This window comes from Nerophis lumbriciformis, linkage group LG28 (assembly GCF_033978685.3).
Source record: "Nerophis lumbriciformis linkage group LG28, RoL_Nlum_v2.1, whole genome shotgun sequence".
NCBI classification, from domain to species: Eukaryota; Metazoa; Chordata; class Actinopteri; order Syngnathiformes; family Syngnathidae; genus Nerophis; species Nerophis lumbriciformis.
In genome coordinates this window covers 16,453,349-16,465,566 of record NC_084575.2, presented here as the reverse complement: position 1 = coordinate 16,465,566, position 12,218 = coordinate 16,453,349, and positions in this window count along the sequence as shown.

Below are 12,218 nucleotides of genomic sequence, written 5' to 3'. Positions count from 1 at the left end.
ATTGTTCTTTTTCCTATGTTGTACCGGTAAGTAAACATTGAAGAGTTTATGTCACTTTTTACAGTGTGTAGTTTGAGTGAGGTCATGTGACTACCAGGCTCTGTTGGATTTGTGAAATGGTGCTCATGTAGGATTGGTGAAACGGAGTCATGTGACCGTGCCCACGGGAAGAAGTCTCTCTAACCAGCCAAATTAATGCGTCGTTGCAAGCAGTAATCAATAAATTATAAATAAATTAATGTAGCAATCGGAATCAACCTCAATGTAACATAATAAAAGTACGGTAGTGTTTTTCTGCACAAAAATACTCAGGTTAAAGTAAAACAGTATGATACATTAAAACTACAATTTGTCCAAAAAGTTACTTAAATTAAAGGTAAAATAAATGTACATATATGTATAAGATAGATACTAGATACAGTAGCACCCATGCTAGCGATGCTTAGACGACTGCCAAATTTATATCCCAATTTCAAAAGGCCACGGCCCCCTGACGCCCCTTCTCAACTGTCTATGCGATGTCAAGGCTTGGTTAGCCCAGAATTTTTTAATAATGAATGGGGGAAAAACGGAAATTTTAGTTTTTGGCTCCGGCCCTCACTGACTTGGGACCATTGCAAAATTATGTGCGTTCCAAAGTCACCACCCTTGGCGTCACTATAGACAGCGATTTTAAACTTGACAAACAAGTCAATGGCGTTTTAAAATTGTGTTTTTATCATCTTCGTCTTTTAGCAAAGGTAGAACCGTTTTTATCTTTTAACCTTTTTTGAACAAGTCGTGCATGCTTTTATTTCAAGTCGCCTGGACTACTGCAATGCACTTTATGCTGGCATTAGCCAAAAAGCTCTCTCCCGGTTGCAGTTAGTCCAGAACGCGGCAGCACGACTTTTAACAGGGGCCAGGAGACGCCAGCATGGAACCCTAATTCTTGAGAGTTTGCACTGGCTCCCTGTTCATTTTAGAATTGATTTTAAAACCTTGCTGTTTGCCTTTGAAGTTTTACATGGACTGGCACCTCAATATATCTCGGACCTCATCCAAATTTACAATCCTGCGTGCGCTCTGAGGTCCGAGAGCCAGCTCCAGCTCCAGCTCGTAGTGTCCAAGACCAGACTTAAAACCAGGGGAGACAGGGCCTTCTCTGTGGTCGGCCCTAAGCTCTGGAACACTCTGCCCCTCCATGTTCGAACTGCTCCCACAGTGGAGTGTTTTAAGTCTCGTCTTAAGACCCACTTTTATTCTTTGGCTTTTAACACTACGTGACTTGTGTGGTCCTCTGTTGTCCTCTGTGTTTTTAAAATTTTCATTTCTATTTACTGTTTTAATTGGTTTTACCCTTTAAAACCATTTTTAATCATATTTATTTTATATATATATATTTTTTATCAATCTCAATCAATCAATCAATCTTTATTTATATAGCCCTAAATCACAAGTGTCTCAAAGGGCTGCACAAGCCACAACGACATCCTCGGTACAAAGCCCACATACGGGCAAGGAAAAACTCACCCCAGTGGGACGTCGATGTGAATGACTATGAGAAACCTTGGAGAGGACCGCATATGTGGGTAACCCCCCCCCTCTAGGGGAGACCGAAAGCAATGGATGTCGAGTGGGTCTGACATAATATTGTGAGAGTCCAGTCCATAGTGGATCCAACATAATAGTAAGAGTCCAGTCCATAGTGGGGCCAGCAGGACACCATCCCGAGCGGAGACGGGTCAGCAGCGCAGAGATGTTCCCTGCCGATGCACAGGCGAGCGGTCCACCCCGGGTCCCGACTCTGGACAGCCAGCACTTCATCCATGGCCACCGGACCTGTGCACCCCCGCCCCTCAAGGAAAAGGGGAGCAGAGGAGAAAAGAAAAGAAACGGCAGATCAACTGGTCTAACAGGGGGGCTATTTAAAGGCTAGAGTATACAAATTAGTTTTAAGATGGGACTTAAATGCTTCTACTGAGGTAGCATCTCTAATTGTTACCGGGAGGGCATTCCATAGTACTGGAGCCCGAATAGAAAACGCTCTATAGCCCGCAGACTTTTTTTGGGCTCTGGGAACCACTAATAAGCCGGAGTTCTTTGAACGCAGATTTCTTGCCGGGACATATGGTACAATGCAATCGACAAGATAGGACGGAGCTAGACCGTGCAGTATTTTATACGTAAGTAGTAAAACCTTAAAGTCACATCTTAAGTGCACAGGAAGCCAGTGCAGGTGAGCCAGTATAGGCGTAATATGATCAAACTTTCTTGTTCTTGTCAAAAGTCTAGCAGCCGCATTTTGTACCAACTGTAATTTTTTAATGCTAGACATAGGGAGCCCCGAAAATAATACGTTACAATAGTCGAGACGAGACGTAACGAACGCATGAATAATGATCTCAGCGTCGCTAGTGGATAAAATAGAACGAATTTTAGCGATATTACGGAGATGAAAGAAGGCCGTTTTAGTAACACTCTTAATGTGTGACTCAAACGAGAGAGTTGGGTCGAAGATAATACCCAGATTCTTTACTGATTCGCCTTGTGTAATTGTTTGGTTGTCAAATGTTAAGGTGGTATTATTAAATAAATGTCGGTGTTTAGCAGGACCGATAATCAGCATTTCCGTTTTCTTGGCGTTGAGTTGCAAGAAGTTAGCGGACATCCATTGTTTAATTTCATTAAGACACGCCTCCAGCTGACTACAATCCGGCGTGTTGGTCAGCTTTAGGGGCATGTAGAGTTGGGTGTCATCAGCATAACAATGAAAGCTAACACCGTATTTGCGTATGATGTCGCCTAGCGGCAGCATGTAAATACTAAAGAGTGCAGGGCCAAGAACCGAACCCTGAGGAACTCCGCACGTTACCTTAACATAGTCCGAGGTCACATTATTATGGGAGACGCATTGCATCCTGTCAGTAAGATAAGAGTTAAACCACGACAAAGCTAAGTCTGACATACCAATACGTGTTTTGATACGCTCTAATAAAATATTATGATCGACGGTATCGAAAGCAGCGCTAAGATCAAGAAGCAGCAACATAGATGACGCATCAGAATCCATCGTTAGCAGTAGATCATTAGTCATTTTTGCGAGGGCTGTCTCCGTAGAGTGATTTGCCCTGAAACCGGATTGAAAAGGTTCACAGAGATTGTTAGACACTAAGTGTTCATTTAGCTGCTGTGCGACAATTTTTTCGAGGATTTTCGAAATAAAGGGAAGGTGGGACACCGGTCGGTAGTTTACCATGAGGTCAGGATCAAGGTTAGGTCTTTTGAGCAGAGGATGAATAACCGCTTTCTTGAATGCTAGGGGAACAGTGCCAGAGGAAAGTGATAAGTTTATAATATTTAGCACTGATGGACCTAATAATACAAAAAGCTCCTTGATAAGTTTCCCAGGAAGTGGGTCAAGTAAACATGTTGTTTGTTTTATCCCACTTACACGCTGTAATAGTTCCTCTAATGTTATTTCATCAAAAAGAGAGAGACTATTTTGTATTGCAGTATCCGTCGTAGATACAGTTGTATCTGTGTTCATAGAACCCAGTTGTAGCTGGGATGCGTTGTCTTTAATCTCCTTTCTAATGAGTTCAATTTTCTTATTAAAGAAATTCATAAAGTCATCTGCCGAGTGGGTGGAGCTATTGGGAGGAGTCCCTTGTTGGGTTAGCGATGCTACTGTACTAAACAAAAATTTAGGGTCGTTTTTGTTGAGGCGGATGAGATTTGAGTAATATTTAGCTTTAGCTAAGGTAAGCATGCGTTTATACGATATTAAACTATCACTCCATGCTTGATGGAAAACCTCAAGCTTATATATTGGTTTTACCGGTATATGTATTTATTTTTTGTTTTCATTCAGTCATTGGATAATTAAGGATAATATTTGAATATTGTTTTTAATATTGTTGTGCAGCACTTTGGAAACATTTTGTTGTTTAAATGTGCTATATAAATAAAGTGGATTGGATTGGATTATGTGGTGGCCATCTAGGTGGGAACCAAATTTTCATTTAAAGCAATGCATGTAAATTGAAAACAAATCATACATTTTACAGTTTTCAACCGTTCTTCCTTTATTGTCAATGGCAAATCGTATGCTATTAATACACAACAAGTAATACAAAAATACCCACGAAAGGTTAGCCGTACATCATAGTGTGCAACAGTATGGAGCACTCGTTCTTGTATTTTAAGTTTTGTGTACCTTCTACCAGTGACGTACGGTGAGGTTGATGGCTGGTGAGGCACTGACTTCATCACAGTCAGATTTACAAACATATGAACCCTAAAGAGTATCTAATTCACCATTTGATTGGCAGCAGTTAACGGGTTATGTTTAAAAGCTCATACCAGCATTCTTCCCTGCTTGGCACTCAGCATCAAGGGTTGGAATTGGGGGTTAAATCACCAAAAATGATTCCCAGGCGCGGCGCCGCTGCTGCCCACTGCTCCCCTCACCTCCCAGGGGGTGAACAAGGGGATGGGTCAAATGCAGAGGACAAATTTCATTACACCTAGTGTGTGTGTGACAATCATTGGTACTTTAACTTAACTTGAACTTTACACATACAAACTGTAGCACACAAAAAAGCACATTTAATAAAAAAAACGTTATTATGGTCTTACCTTTACTTAGAAATTAAGTCCATGCGCCGCAACTAAAGCCCTCACTTAAACTTTCCACCTGCAAGATTGAATCTATTTAAAAAAGTGTAACCGAGGGTTTATAAATGTCGCCTATACTGTATGAAACTACAAAATAACAAACACGGAGGCTCCAGTTTACACGAGGACCACTTTATTTACCTTCTTTCAAAAACCTCCGCAACGTGACATCACTTCCGCTCTTAGCGCCTTCAAAATAAGAGCTCAAGGCATATACTGTATAACAGCGCATAACAGGAACTTAACATCACAAAGAGGAAAGCCCATGAAAATAGGTTACAAAAGTTATTTAATAAGAAGCCAAAAAGTGCAAAAACAATAATGTTCGTGTTGGAGGAGTTGTGAATTAGATACACCTGCAGTCTGCAGGTGTACCTAATGTTGTGGCCCTGCAGTCATTCACAACTCCTCCAACACGAACATTATTGTTTTTGCACTTTTTGGCTTATTATGAAATATTTTTTTTAAATAGATTCAATCTTGCACGTGGAAAGTTTAAGTGTGGGCTTTAGTTGATATAACAATTCTACGGCGGGGGTGCAGGAGGCGGGGCTACTGGAGCCTCAGCCAGTGCGTCTTTTGCAGCCGTTTTATGATCGCTCAGCACAAGAAATACATTACACACATACAGTTGTTGACAAAATACACTGTACATTATATACCTCAGCTAACTAAACTATGGAAATGTATAATATAGTTCATATAGCAATACGGTCTCACTGCACAGCAGACCAGCAGTTAGCCGAGTCCGGAATCCATGTTGAGGCACTGAGTGACGTGCCTCCACTGGCTGCTGTTCACCGTACCATCTCTTCGCAGTATTTGAACGGCAAATGTGAAAATTCAGCGATTTTGAATAAAAATAATCTAAAACTGGTGAAGTTAAATGGAAAATAACTTTATAGTATAATCACTGGATACATATAACAATTTAATTATTTTTTTTTCTTTTTACATTTTTTTTTCTTTCCATGATGGCAGGTGAGGCCCTGCCTCACCTGCCTCTAGTGACTGCACGTCACTGCCTTCTACAACAACCAAATGCTGCAGACACTTCAGGAAACCAAAGTAGAATAAGTGGGTAAATATTTGGGTCGTCAAAGTGAACGCATTCATATTTAGAGCGAAATGAAGACAAAGGTGACAAACAAATGAAGGAGAACATGTGTCAGCTTTGAAGAGTAAATAATAATGTCATTAAAAGTTTCACACAATGAAAGAATGACAGCTTTTTTTTTATTGACTCTTTTTCCTTGCAACCCTTTTATTTTCTTTATCTGCAGAGTCAATGGAGTGCAGCCTGAAAGTTCCCAAACGGAGAAGAAGAAAAAAGACCTTTTCGGATTTAAAGCTTCAATAGAAAACGACGATGAGAAAAGGAGGTCAGTGTGGGTTTTGTGTTGTGTACGTTTATCACTGGTGTGTGTGTAGGGCTTTTAAATGACTCACTTGTTGCTTAAGCTAAAGCTGCTGAACTGCTTTTAATTGTTTTGCAGCAACAACGCTACATTTTTCTATTTCATATTTGAAATACTTTTATATAAAATGAGTTAAGGGACAAACTTCTGTTGGGAATGAATACAAAAAAAATCAAGTCATTCACACACTCACACGCACACAGATTGTGTTAGATGCTAGGTCCACAGGGAACACTCAATTATACCCGCTGTAAGCAATTAGCAGCAAGGCTATAGACAACTAAGTGAATGATGGTGCACACACACACACACAGCTGCAGTATTCTCGTTGCGAGCAATTAGCAACACACTCATACTCTAAGACTTGCTCACGATAAAGCTGAACACACACACAAGCAGATCAATAGTCTGATGGAGAAGATAACTGCTGAGGTTAACAAACCTGCTCATAGGTTTACCGTGTGTGAGTGTGTGTGCGTGGGTGTGTGTGCATGATGTTAGTAACACAGCAAGAGGTACTGCCAGGTACAAGGTGCGTATGGAGGGGAAACTGCAGAACAACACACGTGAAGTGTGGAGGGGCCCGAGGGCCATTACTGGCTACAGGCAGAAGAGCAGTGACGTGACCAGTAATGTAGATGAGTTTAACTGCTTTTACAACAGGTTTGACTCTTGCCCCGCCCACTCAGCTACTTCCGTGACCCGTCTTGCTCCACCCAGCGGCTCCTCTTCCGCTGCTGCTGTGACCTGTCTTGCTCCACCCAGTGGCTACTCCTCCTCTGCTGCTGCTGCTGTGACCTGTACCGCTCCACCCGGCGGCTGCTCCTCCTCTGCTGCTGCTGTGACCACCTTCACAGTGGAGGAGGTCTGTGAAGAGCTAAGGAACCTCCAGGGGAGGAAGTCTGCTGGTCCTGATGGTACAACACCAAGGCTACTTAAGGAATGTGCATCGGAGTTACCTGTGCCTCTACTTATCATCTTTAAAGACCTACTGAAATGCGATTTTCTTATTTAAATGGGGATAGCAGGTCCATTCTATGTGTCATACTTGATCATTTCGCGATATTGCCATATTTTTGCTGAAAGGATTTAGTAGAGAACATCAACGATAAAGTTCGCAACTTTTGGTCGCTGATAAAAAAGCCTTGCCTGTACCGGAAGCAGCAGACGATATGCGCGTGACGTCACCGGTTGTGGAGCTCCTCACATCTGCACATTGTTTACATTCATGGCCACCAGCAGCGAAAACGATTCGGACCGAGAAAGCGACGATTTCCCCATTAATTTGAGCGAGGATGAAAGATTTGTGGATGAGGAAAGTGAGAGTGAAGGACTAGAGGGCAGTGAGAGCGATTCAGATAGGGAAGATGCTGTGAGAGGCGGGTGGGACCTGATATTCAGCTGGGAATGACTAAAACAGTAAATAAACACAAGACATATATATACTCTATTAGCCACAACACAACCAGGCTTATATTTAATATGCCACAAATTAATCCCGCATAACAAACACCTCCCCCCACCCGTCCATATAACCCGCCAATACAACTCAAACACCTGCAAAACACACTCAATCCCAGAGCCCAAAGTACCGTTCACCTCCCCAAAGTTCATACAGCACATATATTTCCCCAAAGTCCCCAAAGTTACGTACGTGACATGCACAAAGCGGCACGCACGTACGGGCAAGCGATCAAATGTTTGGAAGCTGCAGCTGCGTACTCACGGTACCGCGTCTGTTTTCATCGCAAAATTCCACAGTATTCTGGACATCTGTGTTGGTGAATCTTTTGCAATTTGTTCAATGAACAATGGAGACAGCAAAGAAGAAAGCTGTAGGTGGGAAGCGGTGTCTTGCGGCCGACTGCAGCAACACAAACACAGCCGGTGCTTCATTGTTTACATTCCCGGAAGATGACAGTCAAGCTTTACCATTGGCCTGTGGAGAACTGGGACAATTGAGACTCTTACCAGGAGGACTTTGAGTTGGATGCGCAGACGCGGAACCGTGAGTACGCATGCAGCTGCGGCTTCCAAACATTTGATCGCTTGCCCGTACGTGCGTGCCGCTATGTGCATGTCACGTACGTAACTTTGGGGACTTTGGGGAAATATATGTGCTGTATGAACTTTGGGGAGGTGAACGGTACTTTGGGCTGTGGGATTGAGTGTGTTGTGCAGGTGTTTGAGTTGTATTGGCGGGTTATATGGACGGGAGGGGGGAGGTGTTTGTTATGCGGGATTAATTTGTGGCATATTAAATATAAGCCTGGTTGTGTTGTGGCTAATAGAGTATATATATGTCTTGTGTTTATTTACTGTTGTAGTCATTCCCAGCTGAATATCAGGTCCCACCTGCCTCTCACAGCATCTTCCCTATCTGAATCGCTCCCACTGCCCTCTAGTCCTTCACTCTCACTTTCCTCATCCACAAATCTTTCATCCTCGCTCAAATTAATGGGGAAATCGTCGCTTTCTCAGTCCGAATCGCTCTCGCTGCTGGTGGCCATGATTGTAAACAACGGGCAGATGTGATGAGCTCCACAACCTGTGACGTCACGCTACTCGCCTGCTACTTCCGGTACAGGCAAGGCTTTTTTATCAGCGACCAAAAGTTGCGAACTTGTCGTCGATGTTCTCTACTAAATCCTTTCAGCAAAAATATGGCAATATCGCGAAATGATCAAGTATGACACATAGAATGGACCTGCTATCCCCGTTTAAATAAGAAAATCACATTTCAGTAGGCCTTTAAAGTCACATCTTAGGTGCACAGGAAGCCAGTGCAGGTGAGCCAGTATAGGGGTAATATGATCAAACTTTCTTGTTCTTGTCAAAAGTCTAGCAGCCGCATTTTGTACCAACTGTAATCTTTTAATGTTAGACATAGGGAGACCCGAAAATAATACGTTACAGTAATTGAACGAGCCGTAACAAACGCATGAATAATGATCTCAGCGTCGCGAGTGGACAAAATGGAACGAATTTTCTGCAACACTCTTAATGAGTACTTTCGCATGAATACCTCCCATCAGTCCCATGAGCGCCTTCTCGACGTTCCATTGCAGACCCCAAGGATCTGAGACTGTGGAATAATAGTCTCTGGGAGTGTGTAGTCTGTCTGAGGGGAATGTATTCTAGTAATGTACAAAATAAATTGTCTGTTAGAAGGCGGAAAAAAGGCTGAGCACAAAAGCAAAGTAACAAATGAAACAATTAAATAATGCTTGCTCGTGATTTGTCAGGAAGAAGGTTGGCATGGTCTGGACTCATGGTCTGAAGTGCATCGATGGGAGAAAACAAACAAACAAACCGAGATTAACTTAAAAATGTAGAGAAGGAAATGCACGATACTGGCTTCATTCAGACTGCCGAAAAGTAAAACGTAAGGTAATGTAGCAGGGTTATTATAAAGCAAAGAAGATAACGTACACAAACCTTTTCATGCTGCATTTGTGCACTCCAAATTGGTTAACAATAACTCTGTATTACACATGACTGGCAAGCGTGTACACAACAAATAGAAAGTTTAAAGTTAACAACCTCCATCTGAAGCATGCACGAACAGTCGAAAATGCTTCAGATGGAACCACGTTTTTGCCATTAGAGGGCGGAAGTCCAGTCACAAAGTCCAATGCAACATGTGACCTGGGACGAGAGGGAATAGGCAAAGACCTAAGTAGTCCAGCCGGCGCCTTGTTGGACGTAACAAGCTGTCACAAACTCCTCGGCATTAGTCCTCATGAAAGGCCACCAAAAACACTGCGCCTGCAGGAAAACAGTCTGATTCACCCCAGGATGACAAGCCAGTTTCAAGCTGTGCTAGCACCTAGCACCTTGGGACGGAACTTGAGAATAGCCGACCAACAGGACAGGTGGCTGGAGCCAGGGAGCTGCTGAGCGCCTTCTCTAGCTCCTTCTCAACGTTCCTTTGCAGACCCCAAGGATATGAGACTGTGGAACAATAGTCTCTGGGAGTGTGTAGCATGCCACAGGGGAATGTATTCTAGAGGGGCATCGAGGTTCCCGTTCTTAGAGCCGGGGCAAAATGTCAGACTATAGTTGAATCTGGAGAGGCATAGAGCCCACCTTGCCTGTTTGGGGTTGAGTTTCTGGGCAGAGTGCAGGTAAGCCAGGTTTTTATTGCCCGTGAGTATGGTAAATTGTTGTTACCGGCCCTCCAAATGGTGCCTACTTTCATAAAGAGCTAATACAACAACCAGTAGTTCCTAATTGCCTATGTTATAGTTTCTTTCAGCTGGAGTCAGGCGACGAGGATGAAGAAGCAGGGGTGCAGTCTGTCACTGGTGGACTCTTGCTGGGAGAGTATGGCCCCAATGCTAGAATCAGATGCATCAACCTCCACAAAAAAAGGAGAGGCAGGATCAGGATGGGCAAGGATAGGAGCAGTGGTAACAAGCCTTTTCAGGTTGAGATACGCCTCCTGAGCTTCTAGGGTCCATCTAAATGGGATCTTAAAAGATATAAGCTTTGTGAGTGACTGAGCAACTCGGCTGTAATAGCTGATAAATTGGTGATAAAACTTAATGAAACATATGAATCTCTGCAGAATCTTTGTAGATATAGGAACAGGCCAGTCGACCACAGCCTGGACCTTGGCTGGATCGGGTTTAAGCTGACCCTGCTCCAAAATATAGCCCAGAAAAAAACCTGGATGACTTATAGAATTCGTATTTCTTTGCTTTGACAAATAGCTTATTCTCAAGCAATCTGTGGCAGTTCAAAAAATGGTCATATTTTTGATTATTTCTTTATGTAATTCAGTGAATATCATCCACTTCTTATTTTCAACACTGTCCTTCGCTCTTACTTTCTTCCTTCCCATTGATAAAAACAAAGTTATTTTATACTAATGCTAGCGTGTAAGACCGTATGTTTTGGTCGGATCTTACGGGGTTCATTGTGACATTGGCCACGCCAACTAGCGATGGGGATGCTCGTAACCTAAATGTGTGCTCGCAACCTAAAGCATAACAAATAGCCGAGAGACAGCTCGTATCTCAAAGCACCCCTGTAGTCCGTTTTCCCGTGTATCATTCCGTGTAAATGATTTCCTAAACAAAGAATCTGAGCTTTTTTATTGAGGTACGACCGCAAAAAATGCCACCAAAGAAAGTTGCATGTGTCAGCATCTGTCACTGTCAGCGTCCGGATGGCTCTCCACCGCCCAGCTCCCTCTCAGCTCATCGCCGTTTTTGCCAACAAGAGTCTTTAAGAAAGATCAAAATTATCCATTTAATTTGTCATTTCTATTTATATGACATTGTTTTCTGCATGTGACACTTTAATTATTATTTTTAAATTGTATTTTGGGTTTGTATTTGTATCTGGAACGGATTAGACTTAGACAAACTTTATTGATCCACAAGGGAAATTGTTCCACACAGTAGCTCAGTTACAAAGGATGGGAGGGTACGGATGGAAAGGATAATGCAGGTATAAAGTAGACTAAAAATGTACCATAGTAGCAATATAAAATATAACATATATGCAATATTTACATATTATATATACAATATATGGTATACACTGATATATTAGATTATTATATTATATTATATTTGTATATAATATATACAATATATAACAAATCCCAATTACCATGTACAATTTTACAGTATATGTAACAGCTGCAGCAAAAAAAGGGCTGCATAAACTAGAGAGTTGATCCAGCAGAAAATGTACATTATAAACAAAGAGAGGTAGCTAACATAGAAGCGGTCAGGTAATAGATATCATCTATTGTTGTGTGGCGAGTGATTATACAGCTGGATGGAGTGCAGAATGAAGGAGTTCTTGAATCGCAGTGTGAGAAAGAAGCTGAAGGAGTCTGTTGGAGTATGAGCTCCGCTGTCCCTCAATTGTCTGGTGGAGTGAGTGGTCAGGATTGTCCATGATGGCTAGCAACTGCGTGCCAATAGTTTGGCTGGCTTTCCGGATCAGTTTGTCAATCCGGTTGAAGTCCCTTTTGCTGGTGCGGCTCCCCCAACAAACCACTGCAAAGTACAGGGCACTGGCCACAACAGACTGTAAAAAGATCTCAAACAACTTGCTACACACATTAAAGGACCTAAGCTTCCTCAGGAAAAAGAGTCTCATGCCCTTCTTGTATGCAGCTTT